We start from the raw sequence: 25,476 nt of genomic DNA, 5'->3' as shown, positions 1-25,476 counted from the left end.
AGAAAAGCATATCTGGGCCACAGTTCTTTGGTCTGGCAAGAGCCCTCAAGTGAAAGGCTGGATGGACTTGTCTTTTCAGGATGCCTCACAGATTTTTTTTAATATTAGCTAGAGGCAGGGGAATCTTAAGGCAGGTTTGGTTGACAAGAACCAAATCTCTCTCTTATCTCATGACCAATATTACCAGGTTAAATATTTCTGTTCTAAAACACACACTTTTAGTTAAATAGAATGGCCACTCCACTTAAGTATCCTTGTCCAAGTCTCCAGTGGCTTCCACACTTGACATGGTTGATAACTCCCAGGTCGTCTTATGTTCCATCTATAACTACTTCCTTAGCAATCTCATACAGGCTGTAAATAACACCTATATGCAGATGACTCCCAAATTTATTTATCTAGTTCTGACCTTTCTCCAGAATTTCATCTTTGTGTATCTAATTGCCTTTACCCTGACCTGTGATATATAAAACTCAGTATATCCAAAACTAGATCCTTGATATTCCCTCCGAAACTTATTCTACTTATAGCCTTCTCCAGCTCAGTAGATGGTAACTCTATCCTTCTAACTACTCAAGCTCAAAAATCTTGAGTTTTCCTTGACTTTTTTTCTTTTCCCCTCAATCCATAGCCAATATCCTTTTGGCCCTGCCTTCAAAATATACTCAAAATCTAATAATTTGCCATTGTGAGCCACTGGCATCTACCTCACACATTGATTATTTTAATAACCTCCTCATAGGATTCCTTTTGCTTCACCCCAACCTCTTCCCAACACAACAACCAGAGTGAGCTCTTTAAAATGTAAGTCAGGAAGTGCCTGGGTGGTGCAGTAATTTAGGCATCTGACTCTTGGTTTTAACTGGGGTCATGAACTCAGGATTGTCAGATCGAGCCCCATGTAGGGCTCAACACTTAGCAAAGAGTCTGCTTAAGTTTCCCTCTCTCTCTGCCCCTCCCCCTCGTGCTTTCTCTCTCTCAAATAAATAAATAAATCTTTTTAAAAACAAATAAAATGTAAGTCAGAATGGGGTGCCTGGGTGGCTCAGTTGATTAAGCAACCGACTCTTGATTTTGGCTCTGGTCATGATGATCGAAATGTCATGAGATCGAGCCCTGTATTGGGCTCTGTGCTGGGCATGAAGCCTACTTAAGATTCTCTCTTCCTCTCCCTATCCTCTGCTCATGCATGCACACACATTCTTTATCATTAAAATAAAATAAAATAAAATAAAATAAAATAAAATAAAATAAAATAAAATAAAATGTAAGTCAGTTCATGTCTGTCCTCCTCTAATGGTTCTGCATGTCCTTCAGAGTAAAGCCCAGATCCTTATAATGGACTACATGGCCCTCCACAATGTAATCTACAACTTCATTTCTACTTCACTCCCCTCCTTCTATTCCAGCCACTCTGGCCACTTGACCATTCCCCAAACTCACCAGGCACACTTCCTCTGAAGGTGCTTTGCACTGCCTACTACTTCTGTCTGGAACGTTCTTTGCTCAAATATCTGCTCAAATATCCTCACCTCCTTGAAACTCTTTGCTCACATCTCATCTTCTCAATGAGAGTTACATGTTTAAACATACACAGTGGGTATTCAATAAATATTTGTTGAATGAATAATAGGACTAATAATTCCTTACCTTTTGTATAGGATTTTATACTTTTTCTAGTATTTTCACATTATATCTCATTTGATCTTCACCGTTAACACATAGCATGGATAGGGTAACACAGTGTTTATTACCTCCATTTTACATTTAGAAAAATTGATACCCAGAGAGGCAAAACAATCTACTCAAAGTCATGTAACTGGAATGTAGTAGAACCAGAAAACTAGTTCCGTGCTCTTTTTCCATAGCCTCCAACAGTATACTGCAAAGCCCCCAGTCCCCAAGGAAAGGTCTTCCAGATCTTTTATTAGGACAGAGATATGGCCTGCTTATGCCATTAACCCAATGCCTCGAAGCTGAATGTGCCTCACTAGCTCATGGAAATGCAAACACATGAAGTCATCTAAAGGCCTGAGTTTATGTGGGGAGTCATCATGTGAATGTCAGAGAAAATAATGCCATTCCCACATGATGTTCTCTCCAAGAAAGAAAGCAATGTTTGAATCTACCAGCTGCTCAATGGAATAAATCATTTGTTCCTTCCTAACCAGCTCTATCTTCCTTTCACATTATTCAGTAAACCAAATAGTTCTCCAAAGCAACCTAAGAGCAGAGAGCAGGAAATTACAGTCCAAGAAGGCACTACCTAAAGTGTATCCTAGTGGGTGGTCTCTTCCATAGTGCCACCATCCGAGCCACAGACCACCCATGTTGAAAGCTTTCCCCTTCTATCTCTGCCATACAAGAAGAGTGGAGGCTGTCCCTTTAAATGTAACACTGAAGAGGAAGCTGGTGTTTATTTGGCAGGGTTGGGGGGAACAGGATACTTCATGCTTGGCACGCTGCTACCATTGGCATCCAATCCAGAAGCTGCTACATTCTGCAGGGGTGGCAACTATTTTGTCCTCGGGATAACATAGTGGAAGATACAGCTATATTTGCATACAGGCTTTTTAACAGAGACACCTGTCACCCCTGGTAAGCTTACAGGAGGCAAGAGAAATGGCACAGCCAGGAAAAGGCAAGCCAAGTTCTCAGTGCCTTCTGGCAACAGAATCCACAGTAACAGAGAGGGAGGCCTGATCTCTTTCCCTAGTCCCCAAAATGTCATTATAACATGGATATATCCAGTCACCCTCCCAAGAACTCCCAAGGAGACAAGGTTTCTCTTTATTGTCTTTATCCTTTGATCACAGCAAATCAAGTGGTTGAGGCTTGACTCTACTACCATGTCAGCTCTGCTGCCAGGCTTAACAACCTTTCCCTAATGAGATGAGCATCTATCCAATAGATAACCCTCAGGCTGCAAACAGAAGTGTCAACACAAGAACAGTCTACCAAATGCCTGATGGACTTCAGATAACGTATGCATGGAAACATCATTGATAGCTCCAGACATCACCAAGAGTCTCAGCCACACAGATGTGTACCCGACACTGAGCAAGTAGGATGGATGAAGGAAAGAGACTATCGTTAAAGGGGAAAAATAAGGAGGCAGAGAATTGGAGGCAGAGAACCCTGAGTTTAAGTTTAAAATTTTTCTTACCTTGGGCAGGTCGCAAAGCTTGCCATAACTCACTTTCCTGACCTGCAAACAGGATGATGGTAATACCTTGAGCAAGTGTTAACTTTTATCATTTCAACAGCTTTTAATTATGGGGAAATGCCCCTTTACTGTAGCTTGAAAAATAACAGCATGGCTTTTGAATTCAAACATTTTGAAATTTGATTAAACTCTACCTTTGACGCTGTATGGCATTGAGGAAGGCCCTTCTCTCAAAACCTGAGTTGATTCATCTATATATATATCAAGGATGACGATAACACCTATCTCAAGTAGATACTATAATACTCCGACAAAATAAGGTTGAAAATGTGTTTTGTAAACTATAAACAAAAACTATAAACTATGAATGTGCTTTGTAAACTCCAAGGCAAAGGAAAGTTTTCTTTAAAAGGCCTTGACTTGGGGATCCCTGGGTGGCTCAGCGGTTTAGTGCCTGCCTTTGGCCCAGGGCATGATCCTGGAGTCTCGGGATCAATTCCCACATCGGGTTCCCTGCATGGAGCCTGCTTCTCCCTCTGCCTGTGTCTCTGCCTCTCTTTCTCTTTCTCTCCCTGTCTCTCATGAATGAATAAAATCTTTAAAAAAAAAAAAAGGCCTTGACTAGAGTGACCAGTCAGTGACTTGATCCCTTGCAGGGACCAAGGGATTTTCCAGGACCCAGACTTTCAGTGCTATATATGGAAAGTCTTGGGCAAACTGGAATAAGCTGGTTACCCTAGTCTTGACTAGCCCTTAACAGAGTGAAGGGCCTAAGTAGGCCTTAGCTGGGATGACAAGGCCTTAACTAGATATAGGCCCTGGCTTCACCTTAACTAGACTCTAACTAGGCATTAACTAGGCTTAAGCCTGGCTAGGACCTAACTACACTCTGACTACAACATCACTAAGTTCAGCCCAATTCTGGGCTTTAACTGGGCTAAATAGGCCTTTAAAAGACTCAGGCCTTGTTACACCTTAAAAATAGACTCTGGCTATCTATGTCTTCTCTAGAGCTAGGTCCCGGCTAGGCTTAGTCCATGGCTAGACCTTAAGTGGGATTCAAATAGACCTCAAGTGGACTTAGGCCCTGGGGCTCCTGACTGGCTCTGTGGTTGAGCATCTGCCTTCGGCTCAGGTCATAATTCTGGGGTCTGGGGATTGAGTCCTTCATCGGGCTCCCCACAGGGAGCCTGTTTCTCCCTCTGCCTCTCTCTGTGTGTCTCCCATAAATAAATAAAATCTTTTAAAAAAAACAACAGAAAAAACTAGGCTTAGGCCCTGACGAGGACTCAGCTGAGCTTATTAAGCCTTAACTGAACTGACCAGGCATTAGCTGCACTGATTAAGTCTTAACTGGGCTTAGAAACCTAATATCCCTTAACTAGGCCTTGACTATGGCTTCTCTAGATTTAGGCTGCAGCTAGGCCTTAATTAGATCCCAACTATACCTTAACTACATTTTGACCCTGGCTAGGGCTTAAATGGGTTCTAGCTAGGCCAAAATTATGTTTCAATCCTGGTTACACCTTACGTGAGCTGGCCGAGCTTTAACCAGTCTCAGGCACTGACTAGGCCTGAACTGAACCCTAAGTCTCAGCTGAGCCCTGACTAGGCCTTGACTGGACTGATGAAACTTTCACTGGGTTTTGGCCCTAGCTGGGCCTTAAATAAACTAACTAGGCCTTAATTGGACAAACTATCCCTTAACTAGTCTCAAGCCCTGGCTATACATTAACTAGACTCTTAGGTTCTGACTAGACCTTTATGGGGCTCTGACTAAGCCTGAACTAGGCTTTAGCCCCAGTTAGGCCTCAACTGGGCTGGCTAACTTTTAACTAGGTTTAGGTCCTAGGAATACCTTAACAAGGCTCTGGCTAGGCCTTAACCAAGCTCTGAAAAGGCTTTAATAAGCTTAGGTCCTGGATGTACCTCAAGTCGTTTCTTACTAAAAGTTAACTAGATTTTGGCCCCAACTGGTCTCTGACTAAACATAAACTAGGCTTAGGCCATGGCTAGTACTTATCATACTCTGAGGAGATCTTAAACCATGTTAGCTTTTAACCCTATAGGCTTAGACTCTGCTATATCTTAACAAGCTCTGGTTGGGCCTTGACTAAGCTTAGGCCCTGTCTATACCTTAATTTGTTTCTGACTAATACTGAACTAAGGTTAGGCTTTATCTGGGTTCTGAATAGACCTTAAATAAGCTTAAACACTGACCAGGCTTTAACCAGACTTTAACAAAGTCTAAACTAGCCTTAGAGCCTGGCTGGACATTCACTGGGCTCTAACACTTAACTAGGGTCTGACTACAATTATCCTGTGAACAGGACTACTTGCCCACTTTGCCTTGGAGAATACCCACAAATTTAGTCAGGAGAGGCCCTGACTAAAACTTAACTGGGCTCTGACTACAATTTCACAAGGTTTAGACCTAGCTAAGTCCTAACTAAGCTGTGACTAGAATTAAACTTTGTTTATGCCCTTGCTAGGACTTAACTAGACTATGATTAGGATTTAAGTACTCTTAGGTCCATTGGCCTTAAATGGGATTTGCCAGGACCAAAAGTAGGCTAAGGCACTGGCTGTGCTTTGACAATACTCTGATGAGGCCTTCACCAAGCTATCTTGCTTTTAACTAGGCTTAGGACCTGGCATAACCTTAAGAAGACTCTGATAGGTCCTAAACATGGTCTGGCTAAGTCTAACTATATTCTGACTAGTAGTTAACTACACTTAGGCCCTGGGTATGCCTTAACCAGATTCTGACTAGACCTTAACTGGGTTATCTAGGCTTTAACTGAGCAACTAAGCCATAGGTAGGCTTAGGCTCTGGTTACATCTTAATTGTGCTGACTAGCCCTCAACCAGGCTGACTAGGCCTTAACTAGACTTTGAACCTGGCTGTGCCCTGGTTAGGCCTAACTATGACTATGGCTTAATTTAAGCCCCAGCTAGGCCTTATCTAAACTGTGCTCCTGGATAGGCCCTGGCTTTGCCTTAATTAACCATTGCTTAGGCCTAGCTAAATTGCAGTTAATAGGACTATACTTGCCTAAAGCCTCTTTACTAAAAGTAACCTCAATCAAAAACTCCGTTCAGCCCTCACCTACCCTGGTTTTCATCTGCCATTACCTCAGTTATCCTGCAGTTTCAGGCGGCTCTCTGAGTCATAAATAGGAATGGGCATAATTCCACCTTATCCAACTGCAACAGGAAATAAGCTACTTCTAGCCTCACTGCAACCAGATGTATTTATAATGTCACACGGGAAGCAACGACTGAATTGATAACCCCCAAGAAACCAGGGGATACTCTTTCACTTAACACTCCACCCAGAAGTAAATCTTTTCATTCAGTCCAGATGGTCTGTACAACTGCTTCCAGGACACCTACATTTTGTAACAAGTTTGTAGCAGATATAGAAGAAAGGCTTCTCAAGGACAAGAGATAAAGTGACAGCTTTTGCCCATAATGTACAATTGGGAATTTAAAAAGAAAGATTACAGGGTGCCTGGGTAGATCAGTCAGTTAAACATCTGACTCTTGATTTCAGCTCAGGTCATTGTCTCAGGGTTGTGAGATGGAACCCTGTGTAGGGCTCCACATTCAGCTTAAGATTTTCTCTCCTTTGGCCTCTGCACCACCCCACCTGACTCCTGCTCACTCTCTCTCTGAAAGAAGAAGAAGAAGAAGGAGGAGGAGGAGGAGGAGGAGGAGGAGGAGGAGGAGGAGGAGGAGGAGGAGAAGGAGGAGGAGGAGGAGAGATGGCTTAATATGAATATGCCACAATTACAGTGAAGGGAGTATAAGCTTCACAAGGCTGAACTCAAGAGCATTTGTTCACTTTGGCTCCACTAATCATTTTTGTCATCCTTATCAATTTAAATAGGTCTGTACAGTCCTATTAACCTCCTCAAGTACAGGATGACTCAGGATAAGCCCTGAATGAACTAACAGAAATTTGTGGGTACTCTCCAAGGCAAAGTGGGCAAGTAGTCCTGTTCACAGGATAGTGACTGAACAGGGCCTGTTCTTGTAGGATATAACCACTCCTTACATTAGGCTGTGTGCAGTAGTAGGTCAAAGGGACTGATCTGGGCACTAGGATCAGGAACCCTGTGCATTCATTTATCCCATAAAAATCTACTGATCACCTCCTATGTTCCAAATATGGTCCTAGGTCCTGGGGCTATGATGGTAAGCACAAATAACCACAGCTCTGGCCCTCTCAGGGTTTTCATTCTACAAACAAAACCAAGGGCAAGTCTGCATAGCCCTGAGTCAAAGACTAGATAAAAACAATCTGTACCCTACAAACTCACAGGGCAAAGTCAAAAGCAATGGGCACAGATCAAAATGAAAGAATAGGTGTAGGAATTCGAGGGAAAGAGCTAGGCAAGTGGCCAGGGGGTCAGAAAAACAGACAGCAGCAACAAATGAATATCATCCTCACTTTAAAAATATGGAAACAGTGAGTTGCTGAATATCACCTGGCTGTAAGTGGCAGACAGGATTCTAACCCAGAACTGACTGACTCCAGAACCCAAGAGCTTTCCAGGGCCACCACACACCAGAACTGATGCTTGGCCTTAGAAATATCAGGAAATGAAGGAAAGAGCTTAAAGGATCCTCAGGTTCCTTTACTAAATCCATGCATCACCAGCTCAGTCTTTCTTCAGTTCCGCCCGCTTCTTGATGATCAGGCAGGGATACGGTTATGATGGGAAGGGAGGCATGAAAATCTGGTGACAAGCCTCAAGGAGTGTGGCATGGACAATGGCTAAAAAAGAAAAAGATGGCTACAATTGTATAAAACCTGTGGGCTATGACCACTTTTGTGGGAAAAGAGACAAATGAAAAAGGATACTTCATGAAGATTCTTTCCTAGTCAATTACTGAGAAAATGTAGGTAGGAAAGTCAATTAACCAGAAGGCTTGTGACTATTGAATGTAACAAAAATCTCTGAGGGATTTACAGTAATCCCTGGAATTGTTAGAAATGATAATGCTTAATAGTCCATATTCTCCCAACAGAACAGATCATTCTTACATGTAAATATGCTATCTATATCAAACAAAAATAAAATTAAGTTTCTTGGAAATAAGAGACTAGCCCCATCTCTCTGATTTATTCACCTTGACCCAATGATGGGAGAGTTGATTGCACAGAGGTGTACAGGAGAATTCCAGCTGACAGTAGGAAACTGACCTGCTTCAAGACCAAGGACTTTCCAAGGTTATTCTAGATGTAGAACCATCACTCCATTAAATCCTGGAAGATGCCAATTGGTTCTGCATTACTTCTCCCTCTCACTCCTCAAAGTGACTCAGAAGCAACTTAGTAATGCTATAGAAAGCCTCTCCTTTTGGGGCACCTGGGCGGCCCAGTCAGTTAACTATCTGCCTTAAGCTCAGTTCCTGATCCAAGGGTCTTGGGATTGAGCCCCCCCATCGAGTTCCCTGCTCCATGGGGAGTCGCATCTCCTTCTGCCCCTCTCTCCCCTGCTTATGCTTTCCGTCTCTATCACTGAAATAAATAAAATCTTTTAAAAAAAGAAAAGAAAATCTCTCCTTTTGTGGCAGCTAGATTCTTTAGTCCAGCTCCTTGGTTAAGGTATGTAGTATATTGTTTCAATATTCTCTATTTCTATATATTCACTAGATTCTTCATTCCTCCTGGGAGATCCTGAAAGGACGTAATGTACTCTCCACTCAAAGCCTGCTGGCAGGCTAACACTAGCTAATGACCTCCAATATCCATTGGGAAATAAAATGGCTCCATCATCTGATTTGTCAGTGCCACAGAATTCAGAAACTTAGTATCACACAATTAATGGCAGACTTCCTTTTCTAGTCCTTTAATTGTTTCCTAGAATGAGATGTGACTTATATTCTAAACTAGGAATAATGTGATAAGGAGAAAAGAGCACACACAGTATAAGGAAGAAAATGTGTTTTCTAGCCTCTTCCCCTCCCACCCCTACCATCACCAACACCAAGTCATCCTGGGCAAGTCCTTTATACCTTCTGGTCCACAGTTCTTCCTTCCATAAAATGGAATAGCTTACCATTTAAAAAAGAAAATGGAGAGAAAGTGGACCGGATAAATGAAACACATTAGCATAGGGGATAAGAGCACAGACTTTGGAGTTATACAGAATGGGTTGGAATCACAGCTCTCTATAACTTTATATCTATATGCTTTTGGCATGTGATTTAACCTCACTGATTTAACATTCTCTTCTCTATATAAAGAGGCCAGATACTAATACCTATTTTATGGGGCTGCCATGGGGCTAAAATCCAAGAATATACAGAAAATTCTTAGTTCAATAAATTAACATGCTCCATTAAGAACCAGGAAGAATGAGCTATGCCCTGTACAACCTTACTCCTTCTATCCGTATCACTTTTTGGTGTCATAAGACAATAGTCTTATCATGCACTTGATAAAAATGAACTGCCTAGTTTATTGGACTTTCCCATAGAGCAGCAGTAGGAAGATTTGCAGAGCACTACTCAGGAACCTCAGAAATCTGGAAAATGGTGGTAGAACAGGGCAAGGTATCAGAGCAGTTTTCTTATCCTCACCCACAATCCAGCTCAACCCACATGAAATGTCCTTTGGGAACAATGGGCCCCATTGTGATGATACATAAAAAATGTCAGGAAGAGGGGCACCTGGGTGGTTCAGTCAGTTAAGCATCAGACTTTTGATTTTGGCTCAGGTTGTAATCTCAGAGGGTCATGAGATCAAGCTCAGGCTCTACATTGGATATGGAGCCTGCTTGGGATTCTCTCTCTCTCTCTCTCTCTCTCTCATAAATAAACACATAAATGAATAAATAAATATTTCTTAAAATGTCAGGAAGACACTTCAGGACTAACCTAAAGAATGAGAGGCCAGGACTCCTAGGTTCTCTGCTCTGCTTGAGCACTGAAACATCCTGTACCTCTATTTTATACATTTTCTCTTTCTCTAATTTCCCCCATCCTCTGGCCAGTCTCTGAGGAGGCTACAGGTGGAGTTATAATATAATATTTGAAAGATACTTTGAACAGAATAAGTATTATTAATTACTAGTTACACTTTGTGAACAAATTAATAAATGTTTCCCTTACAGTTGTAGAAACATTACAAACTGCTGCTGTAATTAGATGTCTCTCCGGCTCTGCTTTGATATTCAGGATCATAAGGGAAGTGTGTTGGCATCTTTTCAGTACTTTGTGTTTAAGTGCAAGTACTGAGCCAGTAACTCACTCCAGGGAGAGGCAGAGAAAGGAATGAGTTTAAGATCTCAGAACTGAAAGCAAGTAACCAAGGAATATTATACATCTTCCTGGAGGCTGTGAGTTGGACGCCAATGTTTCTCAGTGGGAAATGGCTTTGGATTGCCCTGGCTGAAGGACAAGGGTGCAACTAAGCTAGGCTCAGGTCACCTAGAGCAGTGGGTATCAACTGAGTCTATTCCCAAACAGAGCGCACATGCACACACATACAAACACATACACACGGAGAGACATTTGGCAATGTCTGGAAATACTTTTCAATTGTCACAACTATAGGAGAGGGATAGAGAAATGTCAAACTGAACACCCAACAGTGCCCAGGACAGTCTCCTGGAACAAAGACTTATCCAGCCCAAAACGCAAATACTGCAGAAGTTGAAAAAATGTGAACTGGAGAATCTTTCCATCCTTCCCATCCTAACAACTAGCAAATATTCTTGAAGGCCTTTCTTGTAGGCAAGATGGGAGACCTAAGCTGTGGTCTCTACCCCTCAGGGAGCTTATAGGGTTTTATTTTATTTTATTTATTTATTCATGAGAGACAGAGAGGGAGACACAGACACAGGCAGAGGGAGAAGCAGGCTCCATGCAGGGAGCCTGACGTGGGACCCCATCCTAGGACCCCAGGAGCACGACCTGAGCTGAAGGAGGCGCTAAACTACTGAGCCACCCAGGTTGCCCAGAAGCTCAGAGTTTAATAGGAAGACCAAACGAGCACACTAGAAGCTACCAGAAAATTAAAGAAGTATATCACACATAGCTAATTTTTTTTTCCTACAGAGTCTCTAGTGCTTTGAGAAGGGGAAGAACAATAGGCATGGCAATCATTCAGGAAAACTTAAGAAGACTTGGGTCTTGAACTGGCCTTTAAGGGAGAAAACTATTCTTTCCTTTTCCCTCATTGTTGGGAGAAAGATGAACCTCTGCTACCCATACTTCCTTTCTTCTGTCTATTTAACCAGCATCTTATAATCTGATTTCAGGATGTCACAGAAAGTGTTCTTTTACTGTTGACATATTAATTACCAGAGCCAATTGCCTGTCCTCAATATTAATCCTCTCAACCCACATCCTTTTGAATTTTCTTCCTCCTTGACTTTTTTTAACAAATTTATTTTTTATTGGTTTCCAATTTGTCAATATATAGAATAATACCCAGTGCTCATCCCGTCAAGTGCCCATCTCAGTGCCCGCCACCCAGTCACCCCCACCCCCTGCCCACCTCCCCTTCCACCACCCCTAGTTCGTTTCCCAGAGTTAGGAGTCTTTCATGTTCATCCATTCTGGTTCTTTTTTGCCCACCTGTACAGGTAGATGTGCCTCAAAGTGCAGCCTGCTGTCTCGTTCTCATTCACCTCTTGCTCTTAGTTATTTTATTCATTCATTCATATTCACAAGGATCTAGAGTTCCTCAGGGAATTTGAGATAGGTATAATCTCATCCCGTGTATTCTCCCTTAGTTATCCTATGCATTTCCATGGGCTCACCCATCTTCTGTAACAGGCAACTCCCTGGACTAAACCCCTGACTCTGATATCTTTTCTACACACCACTCCCACGTGCCCAGCCACCTTCTGGACACTGTATGCGGACACCTCAAATCCAATATATCCTAAACTTAGGGTGACAAACTTGTCCTGGTCTGCCCAGAACTTTCCTGGTTTTAGTACTGAGAGTCCCACATTCTGGGTATTCCCTCGGTAGCAGACAAACCTGGACCATAAGTCACCATACCTAAAGTGAACTCATTAGTATCTGTCCCAAACTCAGTCCTCCACTTGTCCCCTTTTATCATGTAATAACCTTCCACTCCTTCAAGCAATCCATTACCAAATATTGCCAATTCCACCTTCAAAGTATCTCCATTATCATAGCCTCATTTAACTCCCACTGCTCTAACTCAGGCTCTGTTGCCTCTCACTTGGAGAGTTACAACGGACTCCTAATCAGCGCCCCCATCTCCAGCCATTCTGTCACTCCATCCCTATTCCCTTTGCCAATTCATCTTCCAAACAGCCAAGATTGATCATTCTGAAACACACATCTGAGCACGCAGGGTAAATATCTCAGCAACCTGGAAGTCTCACAAACTGAATCGTAAGACCAGGATTAAACCAAAGCTCCTGGGTATTCGAGCATGATGACTGCACAGTGTGATAGCTGAGGAATGTGACTATGATGGACTAAAGCACCCCCAGTAATCATATGAGCTGTAAGCGAAAGGGAAAAGGCAAAACCAAACCAATCACCATACCCTTGAGAAGTCAGGAATTCTGAGTCTGTTTAGTTTTGCATCTCATTTCTTCAGAGGAGTATATGACAACCACAGTTAAGGCAAGTCAGCATTGCCAGGAAGTCCTGGGTAGTATAGACCAGTTATGGCCTTGATCCTCATCTGGAACAGAATCATCTGGAAGTGATATTATGCAGAGATAAGACAGCTTGAGAGAAAACCCACTTGCTCCCTTAGGCTGTTAGGTCTTAATTCATCTGCAGTCCTGCTCCAAATTTTGGTTGCAAGAGTCATAGACTTTCCACACTCAACTAACAAGAAAAAAAGAGAATTGGTTTGAAAGATGTTTATGTCAGTGACAGGAAATATGCATCCCATTTGAATAATGGACATGGCACTCTAAATATAGATTACAAGACGTGAAAACTGGCATCCGAAGGAGAAGGGCAGGTGCTTTCCCCAGAAGGGAAAGAGAGCTCATTCCTACCTCCCTCGGCAAACCACATGTATGCTCTGTGTCCTCTCTGATACTTGCAAGTGGTGAATTGTTTATGAGGGAACTCACCTTGTGAGTGAAAGGTTGACCTTCACAGAGACATTAGGAAAAGATGGGTCTCAGAAATAGAAGGGCCATCACCAATGGCTTACCTGTCAAAGGTAGGAATTGCCATCATTTGAAGGTAACTTCTTCTTTCGTCTGAGTAACTGAGAGATGGTGGCCACCCAGCAGAAGGTCCTCCTGGTGATGTTCCTGCCCTTTATTCCCCAAGATCTCATTTCTAGTTCTTTTGTTGCTTGAGAGGACACTGAAACATTGAAACATTTCACTTATCTCCCCACGACCTTGCTTCTGAAATTCATTCTCCTTTCTCTATCAGAGACTTCTCCAGCCAGAAACACACACACACACACACACACACACACACACACACACACACACATCCCTTCATTGTTTAATAGTAGCAACACACTCCTTCTCCCTGAACCTGTGAGATAGAGGCCGGGGTCTCAGCCTTACAGGAGTTTAGAGTCTAATCAGGGAGGCCAACCAAGCACATCTGAGAACATAATGTATCCCAGAGTGATTTTTTTTCTGTACTTGCTACAGGAACTTGGAGAATGGGGAGGTGAGCACTGCCGGAATCTTGAAGAAAATTGCAAAATTTTCAAAGAATGGAATCATAGTTCATTCAAGTGTAACACAGGAAGAGGGATTTTGAGGATGCAAGGAAAAAAACCATAGGATTGGGGGTGCACTCTCTCTTTCACACACATGCAAACACACATACACACACACCCTTCATTTTGGTCACATAATATGGTTCGAGCTTAAAGCATTAAACCGCTTGTTCCAGAATAAATCCTCAGCTGTCAACTACCTTCTAAGGCCAAAACCACTGTGTTCACTGCCTTGCCCTACTGATCCCCACATCTCTACCTCCAGCCCCAAACTTCAGTATTTTATTCAGCAATGCAAGGTCCTAGAAAAGTCAGCAAGAATAGGAACAAAACAAGTGCAGAGATTTGGTATTGAAGTGGCACTCACTAAGTGCCAGGCACAGAGCTATGTTCTGGCTAACTGCTGTTATTACTACTCCAAATAATTTACCTTTTTTTGAGATTTTATTTATTTATTTGAGAGAGAGAAAGTGAGCATGAGCAGGGGAAGTGGCAGAGAGAGACAAGCAAACTCCACGCTGAGTGGGGAGCCTAATGAGGGTCTCAATCCCAGGACCCTGAGATCATGACCTGAGCCGAAGGCAGACGCTAAACTGACTGAGCCACCCAGGTGCCCTGTAACTCCCATTTTTAAGAGTTCACCATGTGCCAAGCATGCAGACACTGCTGAGAACCTTCCATGCATAGCACCTCACAACGATCCTCATAACAATCCTAAAGGATAGGTAATATTATTTCCATTTTTACAGATAAGGAAACTAAGACACACAGACTTAGAAATATTTGTCCAAGGACCCGCTATTAATAAATGGCAAAACTGAAGTTTGACTTCAGCCTCTGTCTAACTCCAAAGTCTCCATACAGAGACTGTGTACTCTAGTGGGGAGAGCTGGGGGTCAGCAAGATTTCTGTAAAGGGCCAGACAGCAGTTATTTCAGGCATCATGGGCCATATAGTCTCTGTTGTACTTTCTCAACTCTGCCACAGTAGCACAGAAACAGCTATAGATAATATATAAACGAATGCGTATGGCCGGATCCCAATAAAACCTTATTTTTTTAATAATAAATTTCTTTTTATTGGTGTTCAATTTGCCAACATACAGAATAACACCCAGTGCTCATCCCATCCTGTCAAGTGCCCACCCCAGTGCTCGTCACCCAGTCACTCCCACCCCCCCCTCCTCCCCCTCCACCACCCCTAGTTCATTTCCCAGAGTTAGGAGTCTTTCATGTTCTGTCTCCCTTTCTGATATTTCCCACTCATTTTTTCTCCTTTCCCCTTTATTCGCTTTCACTATTTTTTATATTCCCCAAATGAATGAGACCATATAATGTTTGTCCTTCTCCGATTGACTTATTTCACTCAGCATAATACCCTCCAGTTCCATCCACGTTGAAGCAAATGGTGGGTATTTGTCATTTCTAATGGCTAATATTCCATTGTATACATAAACCACATCTTCTTTATCCATTCATCTTTCGATGGACACTGAGGGTCCTTCCACAGGTTGGCTATTGTGGACATTGCTGATAGAAACATCGGGGTGTAGGTGTCCCGGCGTTTCATTGCATCTGTATCTTTGGGGTAAATCCCCAACAGTGCAATTGCTGGGTCGTAGGGCAGGTCTATTTTTAACTCTTTGAGGAACCTCCACACAGTTTTCCAGAGTGGCTGCACCAGTTCACATTCCCACCAACAGTGTAAGAGGGTTCCCTTTTCTCCACATCCTCTCCAACATTTGTGGTTTCCTGCCTTGTTAATTTTCCCCATTCTCACTGGTGTGAGGTGGTATCTCATTGTGGTTTTGATTTGTATTTCCCTGATGGCAAGTGATGCAGAGCATTTTCTCATGTGCTTGTTGGCCATGTCTATGTCTTCCTCTGTGAGATTTCTCTTCAAGTCTTTTGCCCATTTCATGATTGGATTGTTTGTTTCTTTGGTGTTGAGTTTAAAAAGTTCTTTATAGATCTTGGAAACTAGCCCTTTATCTGATATGTCATTTGCAAATATCTTCTCCCATTCTGTAGGTTGTCTTTGAGTTTTGTTGACTGTATCCTTTGCTGTGCAAAAGCTTCTTATCTTGATGAAGTCCCAATAGTTCATTTTTGCTTTTGTTTCTTTTGCCTTCGTGGATGTATCTTGCAAGAAGTTACTGTGGCCGAGTTCAAAAAGGGTGTTGCCTGTGTTCTCCTCTAGGATTTTGATGGAATCTTGTCTCACAATTAGATCTTTCATCCATTTTGAGTTTATCTTTGTGTATGGTGCAAGAGAGTGGTCTAGTTTCATTCTTCTGCATGTGGATGTCCAATTTTCCCAGCACCATTTATTGAAAAGACTGTCTTTCTTCCAATGGATAGTCTTTCCTCCTTTATCGAATATTAGTTGACCATAAAGTTGAGGGTCCACTTCTGGGTTCTCTCTTCTGTTCCATTGATCTATGTGTCTGTTTTTGTGCCAGTACCACACTGTCTTGATGACCACAGCTTTGTAGTACAACCTGAAATCTGGCACTGTGATGCCCCCAGATATGGTTTTCTTTTTTAAAATTCCCCTGGCTATTCGGGGTCTTTTCTGATTCCACACAAATCTTAAAATAATTTGTTTTAACTCTCTGAAGAAAGTCCATGGTATTTTGACAGGGATTGCATTAAACGTGTAAATTGCCCTGGGTAACATTGACATTTTCACAATACTAATTCTTCCAATCCATTAGCATGGAATATTTTTCCATCTCTTTGTGTCTTCCTCAATTTCTTTCAGAAGAGTTCTATAGTTTTTAGGGTATAGATCCTTTACCTCTTTGGTTAGGTTTATTCCTAGGTATCTTATGCTTTTGGGTGCTATTGTAAATGAGATTGACTCCTTAATTTCTATTTCTTCAGTCTCCTTCTTAGTGTATAGAAATGCCACTGATTTCTGGGCATTGATTTTGTATCCTGCCACACTACCAAATTGCTGTATGAGTTCTAGCAATCTTGGGGTGAAGGCTTTTGGGTTTTCTATGTAGAGTATCATGTCATCGGCAAAGAGGGAGAGTTTGACCTCTTCTTTGCCAATTTGAAAGCCTTTAATGTCTTTTTGTTGTCTGATTGCTGAGGCTAGGACTTCCAGTACTATGTTGAATAGCAGTGGTGAGAGTGGACATCCCTGTCTTGTTCCTGATCTTAGGGGAAAGGCTCCCAGTGCTTCCCCATTGAGAATGATATTTGCTGTGGGCTTTTCGTTATTGGTCTGTAATTCTCCTTTTTGGTGGGGTCTTTGTCTGGTTTTGGAATTAAGGTGATGCTGGCCTCATAGAACAAATTTGGAAGGACTCCATCTCTTTCTATCTTTCCAAACAACTTTAGTAGAATAGGTATGGTTTCTTCTTTAAACGTTTGATAGAATTCCCCTGGGAAGCCATCTGGCCCTGGACTCTTGTGTCTTGGGAGGTTTTTGATTACTGCTTCCATTTCCTCCCTGGTTATTGGCCTGTTCAGGTTTTCTATTTCTTCCTGTTTCAGTTTTGGTAGTTTGTGGCTTTCCAGGAATGCGTCCATTTCTTCCAGATTGCCTAATTTATTGGCGTATAGCTGTTCATAATATGTTTTTAAAATCGTTTGTATTTCCTTGGTGTTGGTAGTGATCTGTCCTTTCTCATTCATGATTTTATTAATTTGAGTCTTCTCTCTCTTCTTTTTAATAAGGCTGGCTAATGGTTTATCTATCTTATTAATTCTTTCAAAGAACCAACTCCTGGTTCTGTTGATCTGTTCCACAGTTCTTCTGGTCTCGATTTCGTTGAGTTCTGCTCGAATCTTTATTAACTCTCTTCCTCTGCTGGGTGTAGGAAATATTTGCTGTTTTTTCTCTAGCTTCTTTATGTGTAAGGTTAGCTTTTGTATTTGAGTTCTTTCCAGTTTTTGGATGGGTGCTTGTATTGCGATGTATTTCCCCCTTAGGACTGCTTTTGCTGCATCCCAAAGATTTTGAACGGTTGTATCTTCATTCTCATTAGTTTCCATGAATATTTTAATTCTTCCTTAATTTCCTGGTTGACCCTTTCATCTTTTAGCAAGATGGTCCTTAACCTCCATGTGTCTGAAGTCCTTCCAAACCTCTTGTTGTGATTTAGTTCTAATTTCAAGGCATTATGGTCTGAGAATATGGAGGGGACGATCCCAATCTTTTGGTGTTGGTTCAGACCCGATTTGTGACCCAGTATGTGGTCTATTCTGGAGAAAGTTCCATGTGCACTTTAGAAGAATGTGTATTCAGCTGAGTTTGGATGTAAAGTTCTGTAGATATCTGTGACATCCATCTGGTCCAGTGTATCATTTAAAGCTCTCGTTTCTTTGGAGATGTTGTGTTTAGAAGACCTATCGAGTGTAGAAAGCACTAGATTGAAGTCACCAAGTATAAGTGTATTACTGTCTAAGTGTATCTTAACTTTGGTTATTAATTGATTGATATATTTGGCAGCTCCCACATTCGGGGCATATATATTGAGGATTGTTAAGTCCTCTTGTTGGATAAATCCTTTAAGTATGAGATAGTGTCCATCTTCATCTCTCACTACAGTCTTCGGGGTAAATTTTAGTTTCTCTGATATAAGGATGGCTACCCCTGCTTTCTTTTGAGGACCATTTGAATGGTAAATGGTTCTCCAACCTTTTATTTTCAGGCTGTAGGTGTCCTTCTGTGTAAAGTGAGTCTCTTGTAGACAGCAAATAGATGGGTCCTGCTTTTTTATCCAGTCTGAAACCCTGCGCCTTTGGATGGGGTCATTAAGCCCATTCACATTCAGAGTTACTACTGAAAGGTATGAGTTTAGTGTCACCATGATATCTATTCAGTCCTTGTTTTTGTGGATTGTTCCACTGAACTTCTTCTTAAAGGGGAATTTTAAGAGTCCCCCTTAAAATTTCTTGCAGAGCTGGTTTGGAGGTCACATATTCTTTCCATTCCTGCCTGTCTTGGAAGCTCTTTATCTCTCCTTCCATTCTGAATGAGAGTCTTGCTGGATAAAGTATTCTTGGTTGCATGTTCTTCTCATTTAGGACCCTGAATATATCCTGCCAGCCCTTTCTGGCCTGCCAGGTCTCTGTGGAGAGGTCTGCTGTTACCCTAATACTCCTCCCCATAAAAGTCAGGGATTTCTTGTCTCTTGTTGCTTTAAGGATCTTCTCTTTGTCTTTGGAATTTGCAAGCTTAACTATTAAATGTTGAGGTGTTGAATGGTTTTTATTGATTTTAGGGGGGGATCTCTCTATTTCCTGGATTTGAATGTCTGTTTCCCTTCCCAGATTAGGAAAGTTTTCAGGTATGATTTGTTCAAATACATATTCTGGCCCTCTGTCCTTTTCAGCACCCTCGGGAACTCCAATTAAACGTAGGTTTTTCTTCCTCAGGCTGTCATTTATTTCCCTTAATCTATCCTCATTATCTTTTAATTGTTTGTCTCTTTTTTCCTCAGTTTCCCTCTTTGCCATCAACTTGTCTTCTATGTCACTCACTCGTTCTTCCACCTCGTTAACCCTCGTCGTTAGGACTTCTAGTTTGGATTGCATCTCATTCAATTGATTTTTAATTTCTGCCTGATTGGACCTAAATTCTGCAGTCATGAAGTCTCTTGAGTCCTTTATGCTGTTTTCTAGAGCCACCGTAGCTTTATAATAGTGCTTCTGAATTGGCTTTCTGACATTGAATTGTAATCCAGATTTTGTAACTCTGTGGGAGAGAAGACTGTTTCTGATTCTTTCTTTTGAGGTGAGGTTTTCCTTCTAGTCATTTTGCTCAGTGCAGAGTGGCCAAAAACAAGTTGTATTGGGAAAAGGAGAAAAAGAGAGGAGAGAAACAAGGGTTTGAAAAAAAGAGAAAAAGAAAAAAGGAAGAAAAAAAGAGAAGAAAAAGAGAAAGAAAAAGAAAGAAAGGTGAAAAAAAAGGGTGGGGGGGAAGCAATCAGAAATCAAAAAGAAAAAAAACACGGGGGAGTATCCTCTGATTCTGTATACTTTAAGTCCCTTGACTTCCCCTGGAACTTGTCCGTCTAGCTGGTCTTCTGGGGGAGGGGCCTGCTGTGCTGATTTTCAGGTGTTAGCACTTGGGGGAGCTGCTCAGCCCCCTGCCTGGTGCAGGGCTCAGTGGGGGTTGTTTACCCCGTGAGGCCCCAGGAGGAACAACTGCAGTGGCGGCGGCCAGCTCTGGAGCCCTGGATTCAGCTCCCGCAGTAACTGCAGAGCTCTCCGTCTGCAGGGCCTGGAGGCTCCGGGGCGGGGCCACTGATCTGCTCAGCTCGGGGCAGGAGCGTCCTTGCTGTCCTGGGCCCTCCCGGCCTCTGCATGTCCCGGGGGGAGGCCAGATCCTGGGCTGTGACCCGGCGCCCTGTGCTCCAGGGCCTGCGCTGTTGGATTCGCGCTCCCGGCCGCACAGCCGCCTCTCCGCGGAGCCGCGCCGGAGCCCCTCCGAGCTGCTCCCGGGTCAATGTGTGTGCGCGCTGCAGCCCTTAGGGAGCTCGGCGCACTCTCCTGGGCGCGCAGTTGCTCTGTTACTGTCTCAGGGAACCCGAGGGCATCCCCGCCCTCCTGGGGTCCTGCACCAACTCCCCACGAGCCCCTTTCCGCCCGGGAAGGTCGGTGCAGCTCCTGCGTCTCGGGGACGGGGCTCTCCTGTCCTGGGGACACTCACCCCGGCCTCAGCCCGGCTCCTCGCGGGGCCCCTCCCCCTTGGATTCCTTTTGTTTCTTTATTTCTACCCCCCCCCCCCCGTCTTCCTACCTTGATAGAAGCCCAAACTCTTCTCACTGTAGCATTCCAGCTGTTCTCTCTTTAAATCTCAGGCCGAATTCGTAGATTTTCAGGATAATTTGAAGGTTTTCTAGGTAATTTGGTGGGGACAGGTGATTTGGAGACCCTACTCTTCCGCCATCTTGCCCCTCCCCAATAAAACCTTATTTACACAAACAGGTAACAAGCTAGATGTGGCCCTCTGGGCTATAATTTGAGGACCCCTGGGTCAAAGGATCTGTGGTGTATTCAGAGGGACCTGGCTCCAAGACCCCGCTCTCCCTACTTACTAGACAGGTTCTTTAGTCTCTCTGCATCTCATTTCTTCACCTGTAAAATGGTGATAATACCTCCTGCATCAAGTTATTGTGAGATTTCAGGATTAAAAGAATGAATAAATACAAAGTTCCTGGCACCTAGTATTCAATAAGTCCTTAATAAAAGCCCACCATAAGGCTGTTCCCAGAAGGAAGGAAAAAGGAGAGGGGTTAGGATAGGCACTGCTATCTTTAAAATCAAGCCACCAAGGCTCCAGTGGTCTCGATACTCAGCAGGAATTAGTACTCCCTCAGGATTCCAGCTATTTCTACTCCCCTTCAGCTATATAAACCTTGCTCTTTAGGAATTTACATTCGTGTTTTCATCATTAGTGAGAAAGGCTCCCGGTTTCATTGTAGCACTTGTTAGGCCCTGGGAACCCTGTCACGGGAGGGCAGGAGTATTATTTTGTCTTTATCTATTAGGTGTTTCCTTCAGGACTGAGATTCCTGCGGCTAGAGTCATGCCAGTGTCCCAAGTACTCAGCACAGGGCCTGGCACAGAGTAAGGGGCTTAGAAAATGTTGCTGGTTTAACTGAACTGGCTTTGGAGTTACCCAGCCTGGAAGCAGAATGAAAGTGACTTCTTAGAAGCCCTCCAAAGCCTTGGGGATCCCTGTTTTTGCCACAAGAGGGAGAGAGAACTTGTTTGTGTGGTGGGAGAGGGTATAGAAGTGTGAGGGATGGTTGAGAGGATGGGGAAGTGCAGAACATCCTGTCCCTGGGTTACATTAAGTACACAGGAACCATGCTGCAATGGTCTCTCCAGGCCATCCTCCTGAACAATCACCCAGTACAAGCCACCTGGAGCAAGATATTTGCCCAGACCCAAAGCCATACTTATGGAATCTTTCATCCTGGCTTTAAAGAACTCCTGGAGATACATCAGCTTGTCAGCCCTCCAAAAGCTGTCCTTCCTGCAATCCTGACTTACCAGTCTTGCTCAATGAGAAATCCCCCTCCCCTTTATCTACCGAGTTGTCTCCCTTCCTCTGAAGTGTGTCTTGTGTAATAATCTAGTTTTTCATTCTGGAACTTGTGGGAGTTACATATAGGATCTAACTATACGACAAGGACCATACTGACTCAAATTGAGTGTACTGTCTAGGCAAGGCCTGTGTAGGGTCACATATATAGTCACTTCGAGACTCTGCAAGCAGCAATGCTTCTCCATCTCATAACAATGAGAGCCATAATGATGAAAATAACTAACATTTATTAAACACTTCTTTGTCTAGTTCTCACAATAATCCATGATGAGAATGGCAATGATGACGCTTCTTTCTTTGCTGCCAGGCACTGAGTTAACTCTCTTCACCTTTAGAATGACCTTAGGACATGGGTTACTAGTATAATCCTCATTTTTCCAATGGGGAAACTGAGGTCCAGAGAGATTAAGCAACTTGCCCAAGGTCATCCAGCCAGGAAGTTGTGGAACTAGAATTTAAACCTCAGGTCTGCCTAACAACAGAGACCATGCTACCACTCTACCTTATTAGGAATATCTTTGTGTATAAGGCATACATTGCACTGATAAGCTAACAAGAATGTATGAGGAACGCCATCTTACTTTTGTTGGTGTTGAGAATGTTTCAAAGCATTTTCCCACCCCCATGATCCATTTGATTGTCCAGGGAGTCCTATGAGGAAAAGCCCAGGTGAGTGGCAACCACCAATTGCACAGATAAAGACCCAAACACAACGACACACCTTGAGTCCCACCACAAATCACAGACCAAAAGAGAGTCAGAGCTCAAGATATGTTTCCCAAATGGGTTCTTTCTTACGGCTAGGGGCTAAATTTCCTCCACCCCCTTTATTCTGATTTCATGCTGAAGATTTCAAAGTGGGCAGCTCACAGCACGTCATGAAACCTCCAGCCAAACCTTCTTATAAAGATGAAAACTATTTGGGTGCACCTGACTCAATCTCCTTTCATGCCCCAATGTCTCAGGACCTGCCAAACCTGCACACATCTTGTGACCTGAAAAAAAAGGACCCATGCCCTGAAGAACTAGAAATACTTCAGGCATGAATACCTGTCAACATAGATCTCTCCATTGTTCTCTTCTATTTATTGAATGATTACAAGTCCACAATTCCAAAATATACAATGTCCTGAAAAACCAAAAAAAATTTTTTTCCATAAATTTCCTATCAAAACTCATATGGTGACAAAACATGAAATGAAGTGACATGAGGCAATTTATTGTCTTTATTTATCCCATTTAGTCTAAGCATTCATAGGTTTCACTGCTGTGATACTAATGTGTTTGACTATCGTCAGATTTCCAGATAAAATACAGGACATCCGGTTACATGTGAATTTCAGATCAACAGTGAACCATGTTTTAGTGTCAGTATGTCCCAAATATCATAAGGGGATACACTTAGACTAAAATACAATTCACTGTTGATCTGAAATTCAAATATAACTAGACCTCTTGTATTTTTATTTGCTAAATTTGGCAACCCTAATTAAGAGTGCTGCCTTAAATCCCACTGGGGGTGTTACCTAATATATAGTGCAGATGGCATATTATTGTTCTGAAATCTGACAAATTTAGAATTCCAAAACACATCTGGCCTCAAGGATTTTGGAGTAAGTACTGTGGACTTGTGAACCTGTACCATCACCCAGCACTGGGCTTGGAACTGCCCAGGACACCCAGCTCTCAAAGACTTACACCCTCAGAATTGGTTGCCTCTGGCTCTCATTTTATTTTGCCCCTGTTCTGTTCCATGGGTCGTTAATTGACCTAATCACACCCCATCTGATTTCTTATTTGGCTTTAATGAGTTTCCAGGCTCTCCTCTCCAATTGCCCTGACATGCTGGTTCACTTGCTCTCTCCCAGGTGAGAAGTTTTCCAAGACAGGCTCCTCTTTCCTTCTAGAACTCCCCTCTTGGAAGTAGGACGTGAGCTCCCACCGCCCTCTGCTGCCACCTCACGACTAGAATACGCCACTGCATTGGACTAAATTTCGCAGCACTAGATCCTTTGAGAGCCTATCAGCTCCAACAAGGGAGAAGGATAACATCTGCCAGGAAACGCCATTTAGCAAATCCCCACTGCTGTATGTACGTGCAAACGGGTAACTGTATTTTTTAAAATACGTATTCTAGGGATCCCTGGGTGGCGCAGCGGTTTGGCGCCTGCCTTTGGCCCAGGGCGTGATCCTGGAGACCTGGGATCGAGTCCCATGTGAGGCTCCTGGTGCATGGAGCCTGCTTCTCCCTCTGCCTGTGTCTCTGTCTCTGTCTCTCTCTCTCTGTGACTATCATAAATTAAAAAATAAAATAAAATACGTATTCTAAAACCGAATCTTCAGCATCTAGCCTCAGTGAGTTCAAATTAGTGAGCCTTAACTCAAATGTGAAATCAGAGGGATGACTGCCAGTTGACTCATTTTATCAGCCTGTACTTCTGTTGCCATTGACATTGGTAGCCAAGTACAGGGACCAAGTGCACCAGGTAACTGCAGCAACAGCCCGATGAGTACAAAATGTCTCAGTAATCCCTGCAAAAGCACTGCAGCTCCTTCTTTCCAAAAAAAAAAAAAAAATTCACTGCAGATTAGTGATCTAAGTAGATTGACACCGTTTCAAACAGAGACTACATGTAGTGATCACTACTTTGAATTATGACCTGGGCCTAATCTACTTGCCAAAACCTACTTCTTCATCTCAAATTTCTGCTACCGTGGTAAAAAGATGAACCACTTCATAAAAGCACAGCTCAGGGGCAGCCTGGGTGGCTCAGTGGTTTAACTCCGCCTTCCGCCCAGGGCGTGATTGTGGAGACCCGGATCGAGTCCCACGTCGGGCTTCTTGCATGGAGCCTGCTTCTCCCTCTGCCTGTGTTTCTGCCTCTCTCTCTCTGTATATCTCTCATGAATAAATAATAAAATCTTAAAAAAAAAAGCACAGCTCAACAAGCTCACCATCATGGTAGGGAAGGAAAGTGTTTTGCACATTTGCCTCCTCTTTGGAAAATTGTGTGCTGACCTGGATTTACTTTTTGAGCATTTTTCTCCTCATCAGAGCCCAGCCTGTTTGGCAACTACAAAACAAACCAACCAAACTTGTTCTATCTCAGATAATTTTTTCCAGCTGGCTTTTTAAATACACCCTTGTACACAACTGGACTGTCTTTTGAAGAACTGACATCTGAGGCAATGCAAGTTGGGCCTATTCCATTGTCTAGCCACTCACTTAAGGAGCAGAGTCAAGTTCTTGAAAGATGAGTAGACTTTTTCCAACCACACAGAAAGGCCCTTAGCTCAGAGCCTGCATAGTTGGGAACTCAAGTTTTCTTCCGGATCCTCACCTTCTGCCCTGGGGAATGTTGGGGGGTGCTCATTATCACCTCTCAGATTTTCTTTTCCTCCAAGCTACTAAAGGAAAAAGTGTTTACAGCTGTAAGTCCCCCAGCTTGAGGTCAACTGCTCTCTTTTAGGAAACACACAAAGATAACTCAGTGCCAATTACTCCAGGGAACAACAGTCCTGAGCTGCTTAA

At 43.0% G+C, this 25,476-nt stretch overlaps 2 protein-coding genes across 4 annotated transcripts in view; one reads left to right on the top strand and one right to left on the bottom strand.

Annotated features, from left to right (window-relative positions):
- Positions 1-13,632, bottom strand: part of TRPC5OS (TRPC5 opposite strand) — a 28,023-nt gene extending 14,391 nt beyond the window's left edge. For 2 of the 3 annotated variants that reach the window (XM_025431528.2, XM_049107937.1), the window contains exon 1: positions 13,341-13,609. The gene's annotated coding sequence lies outside the window, so the exon portion shown is untranslated. Of the gene's footprint in view, positions 1-3,166; positions 3,209-13,340 lie in introns of all 3 variants that reach the window. The other variant, XR_007409541.1, reaches the window with a different exon arrangement.
- TRPC5 (transient receptor potential cation channel subfamily C member 5) overlaps positions 1-25,476 on the top strand; it is a 180,181-nt gene that overhangs the window by 84,754 nt on the left and 69,951 nt on the right. The gene's annotated exons all lie outside the window — the stretch shown is intronic.

The sequence above is a fragment of the Canis lupus genome, chromosome X (genome assembly GCF_003254725.2).
Source record: "Canis lupus dingo isolate Sandy chromosome X, ASM325472v2, whole genome shotgun sequence".
Classification (NCBI taxonomy): domain Eukaryota; kingdom Metazoa; phylum Chordata; class Mammalia; order Carnivora; family Canidae; genus Canis; species Canis lupus.
Note: the sequence above shows the minus strand (reverse complement) of the source record. Positions and strands in the feature narration are given on the sequence as shown.